General features: G+C 36.8%; 1 long non-coding RNA gene across 1 annotated transcript; it reads left to right on the top strand.

Annotated features, from left to right (window-relative positions):
- LOC110393424 lies at positions 5,975-9,326 on the top strand. The gene is made up of 3 exons (XR_002435007.1): positions 5,975-6,049; positions 8,228-8,336; positions 9,082-9,326. It is a non-coding gene; the product is annotated as an uncharacterized LOC110393424 (long non-coding RNA).

Below are 9,809 nucleotides of genomic sequence, written 5' to 3'. Positions count from 1 at the left end.
GTAAGTACTGGAGTAAGAAGGAGAAAGGTTTATCTGAGTGTAAACTGAGACAGAAGAGGTGATATGAGACAGGACACATCAAATTAGGAACCAGGCAGAGATATGAGCAACAGATAAAAAAGGATATCTTTAAAATAACCAGATTTTTTTAGAAAGTTACTAAAGCTGTATTGTAGATATAATTAAAAATGTTGGATAAAAAGAGTCTCATACCTTTTTAGAACTCTGGAAAGGAAAAGCAAAAAATTTTTTTTCTAAAGCATATCGTATTGCTCTGGCTAGTGGATGGGTGGAAAAAATCACTAGGATAAAATTAATGTGGGAAGTATGAGCCAAGGTATTCAACGAGGTAACAAATAGATGTTTCATAGTCAGTTACAGACAGCTGGGTGTTGGGTGAACAGGAAGGATGGTCTTTTAAGAACTGATGGATTTAGCAATTGACTGGATGAGAAAAACAGAGCTAGATGTCACACAAAATACCATGGTTGCCAGACTGGAAAACAGGAGGAAGAAAAACTTTCAATTACAAGGGGAAAATACACTCTGAATGTAAAGATAGTATACAAAGGAAAAGTGCTTTAGGAAACAAAATTTTGCATAAATCGGACAAATACTGAATTTTTTTTCACAGAGAAAATACTTTTCCTTCTTAGTGACTTCCCATCCTTCCCATTTTTGCATTAAAAAACTGTTTTCTAAAGAACAAGAAAAATAGTGAAATGGATTGCTAGCTATGACTTATTTTTTCTTCTCATTTGAGATTAAACTGAAAAACTGTCAGATTAAAGATTTTTTAATCTTCTCATAACAGAAATTGCAACTTCCCTAATCACATCTTGCTATAAAACAAAATTTATTTTAACAGATGTTTCAGAGGTAAGAGATTCTTAAGCAAATGCCAGATCAAATAAAATTACAGAGGATGTAATGTGAATGTGGCAAAGTATTTCTTTTTCACCAGCTCCACATGCAACCTCAGAAAATTATTATTTCTCTGTCATTTCAGCCTTGAAGCTGAGGGATGCTGAGCTGGGTCAAGGTTTCTGACCTGCGTGTTGACAGTGTAGTGGCAGCAGCAATGTGTTTTTGGGGAGGACAGGGAGCCCGAACTGCCTGGGCACACTGTAGTTTTGGAGCACCCAAAAGGCCAGCGAGTTGGAGGGACAAGGAGGTTTCAGGAATACGGATTCTGAGACCTTCTGAATATAAAGGAGTAAGGGGAGGGATGGACCTGGAAAATGACGTTCGGGCTTGTGGAGTTTGGAGACCTATGTTCTCCTGGTCATAAAATGTCCCAAATCATGCCCGAATGAGGCCCAAGCCAAACTATCCCATGCTTTTCACTTACTTTCCTCAGGTGCCTTGCTTCCCAGATGCTCGGTCCCAAGACAGAGAAGACAGTCTTTTCCTGGTGATAGCCACACAGCTTTGCACATGCCTTAGGATTGTTCTGTTCAGGCTGAACTTAATCCTAGATTCATGTTTGAATTCAGATACTGACCTTACATATTTGTTCAGCACAAAACACCTTTTCAAATAAGCGCTCGACATCAAAGCTCTATCATTCCTGTATTCAGCTGAACTACTAAACAAAGCTGATCTGCAAGTCAAGCAAAGGATAACAGAAGCCAGCTGACAATTCTTACCGTTAGCATTCGTGAGATTCTCATTTACAAAAAATTAATTTCTTTCCACAGTTAGTGTTGAAAATTTCATTAATACATAGTAGACACCCACAAGCATTATAGTGGAAAAATTGTCATGGTACTGAGAGAAACATCAAAATGGGTAATGTGCATTTGAATTGTTATTTTTGCCACGTGTATTTCACACATTAAAAAATAAATATCCTCCTCCTCCCCCTCGCATTGCAGCATAAAACATTGTATTTTAAGGATGAAATTGCTAGAATTTTAAATAGAACTTTGTCTCAAAGAACATTAAGAGTGGCTGAGCAATCAGTTTAAATTCAGACGCAGTGACTTAGGTGCAAGGCGGATTTCATACGATTAACTCAGAACAGGGATTAAGAACAAATTTGTCAAATTCCGAATTCCTCCATATTTATCATGTGACATTGGACAAGTTACCTAACCATTCTTCTTAATTTACAAAGGGGGATCCAATTTTTCCTCACATTTCCATCTTCATAAAATTAACCTCTTGAATAAAGTGAGGAATTGGGATTAATTCCTCGATTTTCCAGTTAAGGTAAAACTCACATACAGATTATATCTCAAATGTTTAACTCATTCTTGATGAACCTCATTTGCAGAGGGAATAATATTACCAAAAATCAGCTTCATGTTTATCATAAAATGCCTTTGGATAATATTTCAGAAGCATTATCCCTTTAATTTTCATGTTTCCCTGTTCTTTTCAGTGTACTGTAAAGAATTTTTATATTTCAGTTATATTTCCTTCAGACTAATTAACTGAGCTTTTAAATATATTATCAATATTTAGAAATCTTAATTCATTGTTGAAAAGCATGCCATATATTAGCAAATACATAGACTGCTCCAAAAGTAATGCCTCCTATCTATTTCCATGGAAACTACAATGGCTACAAAGAGCACAATAGCACTATTTAATAGAGCAAATTCTCAGCTTCTAAACATTATTTTTCAAAGTAGTCACCACCGTTAGCTATGCATTTTTCTCAGCGAACAACAAGAGCCTGCATGCTGAGCTCATAAAAATCTGCACCAGTGGAGGTGAACGCTGACACTGTTGCCACCGCTGAAATGCACCACTCACTGCCTCACTGTGCTCACATGCACTTTTTAGTCTCCATAAACATTCAGTAAGCATTGATGAATGTCCATGGGTGGCATTTTTCCTTCACAGAGGAATTCATTTCCACACCTTTGCTCCATATACACTTCCATGTCAGATGCCTTTTTGTCAGACTGCCCCTCTGCTGCCATCTGCCACACAGCAATAAAAAAAATGGAACACTGGTGGGAAGGTTCAGCTTCTACTGCCATATCACCAACGTTTTCCTCTGACATCACGGGCCAACGAAATAGGAGGCATTACTTTAGAGCAAAAAAAAAATTTCCTGAGAAAATAATACAGTTGCAGTCTCTCTGTAGACAGAACTAACAACTTTCCCAACACGTCTGCTGTGTTTCCTGCCTTCCTGTGAATCCTGCCTGTGTTGGAAGGAGAGCAACATGTGTCCAGCTTACAAGGAGATGATAAGAGTGCTGTTGTCACCCTTAAGTGACTACCAGCTGCTGCTATCAAATCAAAAATGGCTGGTAAAATTGAAAGGGACATAAGAAAGTAATCCTTTCAAATTGCCACAATATTTACTGGAAGGAGAGGCTTTCAGGGGAAATCAAGCATGTAATCTTGTAAGCCCTCTGCCCAGTCGTAGCATGAGCACACAGGGGCACCTATTGGAATATGGTAATGATCACAGTTCAGCGGCCCATGGAAGGAGAGAAATAATGAACACATTTTAAAAAGCAAGGAGAGATACACTATTCAATTCTTTTCACTGAACTCAGAACAATTGTTGACTTTTGTAATTAAAAGCATCCAGCTATATACTCTTGCTTTTTACATGAGTTTGTTTAGGACTGAGATGGTAAAAAACTCCTCCTCTCAACACAAACATTTATTAAAATAGTCAAAGCATTATCATGCTGCATAATATCGAAAACATCCATTTTATAGCTGTGCAATTCCCCCCATATACTACTGCGCACCAGCAGTAACAAATACAAAAGCAGATCGATTTAAAGTTCAAGTTAAGTTGCTTGAGTTCCCCATGGTGAAGCAATTATTCCCTCAGAGGCTCTTATTTTCTTTATCTCACCATGAATTCCTCAGACAGAGAATGTGCAGTTTCTACTGTGCAGTTACTTGCATTGCAACAAAAATCTCAGGAACTCTATTTAAAGACAGATATTTTTCTCTCAATGGATGCTTCCTAAAAATGAATTTTGATCTCTTTAGAATCAAAAAGCACTTATTCTTGGCAGAGTTATGTTTCCATTAATCTAATCTAAGCTATGCTTTTCCCTTTAAACCCACAAGTTATTTACTTCTCAATAATACAGATTAAACTTTTTGATGAAAACCTGGGCTGTATATAGTAACACCACCTATACTGGGTTGCAGTGAAGTGGTAAAGCCAATATTTTATATATTTGAGAGCTGAACACAGATATCATTACCGAACCTGAACATTATGCTCCCCTGTATCTCACTGCACTCAAACCAACAGCCCTGGTTTCAAACCTGCCTACACGCTAAAAACTGAGCTTCCCCCTTGCAGCACTCAGCTCTTCTTACATCCCTATCTTCAGTCCCCAGCTGTAGCCCTCCTGCAGGCACCACAGAGCTGATGTCCCCCTCTTTTTTTCTCTCTAGCGTTACTTGTAGTGGGTAGAGCTCTGCAGATCAGCTGCCCAAGAGTCACACAGCAGGGCAACTCTACAGAAAAACATTCCTTACTTAAGTCCATCATTTCTAATCACAATTCCTGCACTTATTCCAGTTGTGATTTGGTCTTTCCTAGATGTGTAGAAGGAAAAAAAAAAATCAACTTTACAGAGAATTTCATAACGCAGTAAAAGCAGATCAAATAATTTTATCTTCCAAATTAGAATGGACTTACTCTTCTTGATAAAACTGATGATTAACAACATCCTTAGCAATCAAGAAAATATGATAAACCGTATGCTTTCAACAAACTAAAACTAATGTATTGCAATAAATAAACTCATTCAATTAATTTTACCATTCTTCTATTTTTTTTCTGCTAAATATAATTTCTTTCCTGATCTCTTTCTCATTTTATTTTCTATATTAGCTAGAGAATGCTAGAGAACTTACTCAGCTAAAGAAAAAAGAAAAAAAAACCTAAGACATAAAATCAGTTTTCATTGTCACATTTAATAGACATGATATGAATACATTTTTTGGAGATTTTATTTGCATGAATCTCTTCTTTGTGAACATTTTGTATAGGTAGCTGGGTTGGTTTATTGTACTGTGTTGTATTATCTACTAGTTTTGCATGCTGTTTCCTACAGGTTCGCTTAAGACCTTTGGAAGAAATCACCTCATACAAACTATCAGGAGTCCAATAAGGATGAAGTTTGTAATACAAGTTTTTTTTACTGTAAATCACATGCATAATCATATAAAGAGACAAATATATATGCATGCACTTATTGATTAGTTTTCACATTTTTGCATGCTCTTTTTAACTATGTGGTTGCATATAGATAGGACATCCTACCACAAGATGCAGAGGAAAAGTACTCTCACCAAGACAGTGAAAAAGGCAAGATCAGAGGTGTGACTGGAATATCTCTGCAAGATGTGACGTGGTGTGTATGAGACTGGGAGAAAAGAGCAGGGGAAGCTGCAGGGAGATAAGCACATGGAGCAGAGCCGTGAAGGTAGAACAATAAGTTTGAACCTAATATGGCAAAGGAGAGGGTCAGCCTGAGATTCATAAAGACGCTGTCACTTCAAAGCCCATTTCTCCCCTCAGTATTATTTGAACAGAAATATTGTAGCTATTATGCTGCCTATATCACCATTTATAAAACCAGAACTTTTCCTAGGAATATCACTGAAATCAGTATTTGCTCATGGATAATTTCTGCTTCACTCCTCAGTCTGTCACTTACCTCTCAGCTTTGTAACTAATCAACGTATGCAATTTTCCACAGTAGGAAAAGACATATTTATTGCTCTTCAAGAAGAAAATACATCATTTTCGTACTTCCCCTGAGAGGGAAAATTTTAAAAAATATTTGAGGAAAACAGAAATATTTTAGTTTGTTTGCACTGAAGTGGAACTCAGCACCTTACTCTTCCCTGCAGCAATACCCTCCCACGCGGGAGCAGCATCCTCAGCAGTTGCAAATGAGCGATGCAGCTGCATTGTTTGTAAGAACGCAAACCAAGCAGCAGGAGTGTTTCTCATACCTCGCCTCGCAGGGTGGGAGTGGCCTGAAACTGTTTCCTTGAAATCTGAACTCTCCAGACCAGCTCTGATTGGTGAAAGTGCATCGAGGTTTGTCCTATTCCATGGAATACTCGATTGTGGCAAGGCACCATTTCCAAAAAGCAGTTTGCTGAAAAATTCCTGACAGATTTTGTTTACAGGACTGAACTCTATAACAGCCAATAGTTGTGTTTGTAACTAATTGAGATTTTGTTGTTGCTGCTGCTCTTGTTCTTTGTTTTTGTGGGGGAACTCACATTTTGACTGTTTCATACGACCAGAGGGCATAAAAAAAACTTCAAGGAATGCTTATTTGTCATTTAAAAGCAAATTTATCAGCATTTTTATACCAGAAGTATAATGGTGGACAGCTAGGTCACAATATGCCTCTATGTTATAAGAAGAGACAAGACAAGGGAAGAGCATATGTGTTATCTGGAGTTACAGCTGAAAGTGCAATTTATCAGCAATTTGATAACTGGTCAAGCAGCAGTGTGCACGAGTTCATGACTATTATCTACATGTTTTCCCATTTATTAGATGCCAGCTGAGGCCAATTTTCAGCTGGGAACTATAGCAGCTGTCTCTGTGGAAAATGAAAGAATATCACTTTAAATTTCCTTGCAGCATGAAAGAAATGTCAGCTTCATGCTGGAAATGTACAGTGATACACATTTTTCCTGACCTGAACATGTTGCATCAATTCATGCTCATGAAAATGTCATTTGAGACTTGTTTTCTTTTCCTGCTCTTTAACCAATTTCCAACCTAAAAAAAAAAAAGCCTTTTTCTAGCTGCTTGGTGCTTAGTGTAAATTTAACACTAACCTTTCACATGAAGTCCTGAAAGCTATAAAGAATTTATATTTGTGGTGGCATAGTTTAACATGTAGTAAACTTTAATAGAGAAGACAAGAGGAGAAAAGAAGGGAGAGGGGGAGAGATGGGGAATGAGGGAAGGAAAACTTTTTCTGATGCTTTTCCCATATTACATAAACAATTTTCTACATTCATAGGCTGCTTACTTCTCTACATTTTCAGCTGGTTCCTGGCAGTTGACATATTTGATCAAATCTAGAGTCATCATTAGAGTTATCTGGACTTTAACAATGATTTCTGGATCTGCCTATTTTTCTTCCATCATTAGTCATCCTATAGAGGATAAGCATGGTATAAGACTAACCAACTAGCCTTATGCTAAGTCTTTATCTAGCTCTAAACAGTAGTAAAGACAGAAAAAAGATACATTTCATCAGGCTTTAATTTTCTATTCTAAATTATAAAGGTACTCATCTCTATATTCTTCAGAAAAGTATAAAGCTCTCCCTACCTCTGATAATCCTTTTATGCTTTCATATTAATATGACAGAGTGCAGAGTATTAATTATTAAATACTGCTTATGCAGTGCTGTAAATATATACTACTTTACAGAACTTAAGATAAGCAATGGCCCCTTTCCTAATGAGCTTACTATAATTAAATTCATTGTTGAATTTACATATGAAATGTAGCTAGAAGACAAACCACACAGGAAAATCTTTGAACCGGGTTGATGCATGGATCTGAATCTACTTGTTCCTGGGCTTTAAAAGTTAAGAATAACAATTGTAGTCTACTTTGATTAACTGTTTACCCATATAAGTTCATTAAACTTTTTGTCTAACCTTTTATAAGATACTCAGACATTTGTGGATGTCAAAGTTGTGCAGGTGAGCTGAAAAGCTGACCTATGATGTCTAGTCATCCATGGTATTTAATATGTGTACTTTCTATTGAATTAATCTGCTGATTATTTACAGTGCATAAAGTTATGCTTACACCTGTATGCACAGTATTTCAAATCAAGCGTCATTCTACCCTCAGTCCTCCAAATGATATAAATCTCTTTCCTTTCTCACATAATATCTCTCAGCTGCAGCGCAGTTGTATGCAATATATTCCTTTTCTTGAAAAGTGGAGTCCTTCTAGGAATCAGCTTATAGATTACTTATGTGTCCTTCTGGGACTATTTATACTTACGGGCAAAATGTGAAGGAAATAGGGCATTAAAGAACCAGGATGAAGTAAAAGTAAAAGCTGTAATGCTGAATTGTGTTCATAGGTGAATATTTAAGAATTTATTTAGTACAATACTGTGCAAGTACTCATAAATCCATTGCTTTTCATCATTAAAAAAAAAAGAAAATCCATCTCCTCAAATTTAAATGAAAATCTTCTCAAATATAACCTCACATAATGTTTTTTTAGGTTGGAATTCCACTCCATTGGAATGACCTTGCATCTGGGAAAGACTTTCAGCACTGACAGAAGAGCATCCTCCTAAGGAGTACAGTCAACTCTACATCATGTCTGTGAGGTTGGTTGAGGTGAAAAGTTGAATAGTTGGGTACTATGTTTGACTTCATGTTATCAGCAGAATTAATCTACAACTGTGACCAGAGAAGAATTTAAATCCCTTGGTACTCCACTCTCTTCGTGTGAGATAACACTGTGCTCCTCTTTAAATTTCTGCACTTTGTATGACACAGGGTTAAAGACAGAGACACATAACCATTTGCACATCAAAAGGAATGAAATGGAGTCTCCTGTCTGGTCACCTTCCTCTCTTATCCCACCTATATGGATCACTGTCCGCATCGCGCTGGCATGGCAAACCAAATGCAGTCACATCCCATGGCTGTAGTACCGGCTGGCTCTATGTCCAGCTACTGGCTTGGGCAGATAAGGGCAAAAATTATATTAATTTTTAATCACAAATTACAGCTGCCCTGATCTTGATATAAATCAGCAAGCTAGGAATGAAAGTCTTCACACACATGTGCTATCCATTCTGCTATGCATTATGCATAAGCCAAAGTGCCAGGGGGGAAAATCCTGACTGTTAGTTTCATCAGTAAAGCTTAGCTACATACTGTTAAGCAGGGATATTTGAAGACTAACCTTGAAAATATAGGAATCTACTGTGCTGCTTTTTGTTATTACCTGGATAATTTCTGCAGGAGTCATGCAGCATTTTTATTTCTAGTGAATTATCTTTATTGGGAGAACTTCTAGATTCCCAGTGTTAAATACAAATTCATTCTTTTCTTATTTATTTGCAGGATATGCTCATCGGCTATAGTACATGATATGCTGTGTTGCTCCCATAAAACAGATGCTGCAAGGGAACAAAAAGGCATGAATTTATTTCTAATGTTGGAAATATTGATCTAGCAGAAGAATAGTGCATTCATAACCAAAATATCTGTAATTTTCACTAGCAGTGCAGATTGAAAACCATTTATATTGCAAACTATGGTATGAAGATGGACCCAGCTTTAGGGAGACTTTATTTTCAATTGTCTTAAGCACGTTTAAAACCATTTAATTTGTCTTTTTTAGGATTTTTGTATACTGATTGTTCATCAATATTTAATTCTTTATTTTCTGGGGAATTTAACTCTAAATGCTGTGCATTAATTTAAATCAACTAAGATCTATCTAGCATATTTAGACCAGTAGGTTTTGACAGTCATTTTGAGAAATTATTTTCTGAGAGCAGACATTTCTGTAGCAAGTCATTTCCAGTATTACTGTTAGGGCCCTTGTTATTATTTACATTTATCTACCACTGAAATCGAGTTCCTTGAAGGCTTATTTTTAATCTCCTTTGTATTCAGTACAGGGCTCACTCTGCTGCTCTAAAAGACAGAATTTATCTGGATTGTCATGTCTTCTTACAGTGTTGGGCAAACTGGTAGGGTCAGTGACATTTTGATTGCTGTTAGCCAACAATATCATAATCTAAGATGATGTCTTTCAATGTTTACAGAAGGATCGGTGTGAAGTA

Source organism: Numida meleagris, chromosome 2, assembly GCF_002078875.1.
Source record: "Numida meleagris isolate 19003 breed g44 Domestic line chromosome 2, NumMel1.0, whole genome shotgun sequence".
Taxonomy (NCBI): domain Eukaryota; kingdom Metazoa; phylum Chordata; class Aves; order Galliformes; family Numididae; genus Numida; species Numida meleagris.
Note: the sequence above shows the minus strand (reverse complement) of the source record. Positions and strands in the feature narration are given on the sequence as shown.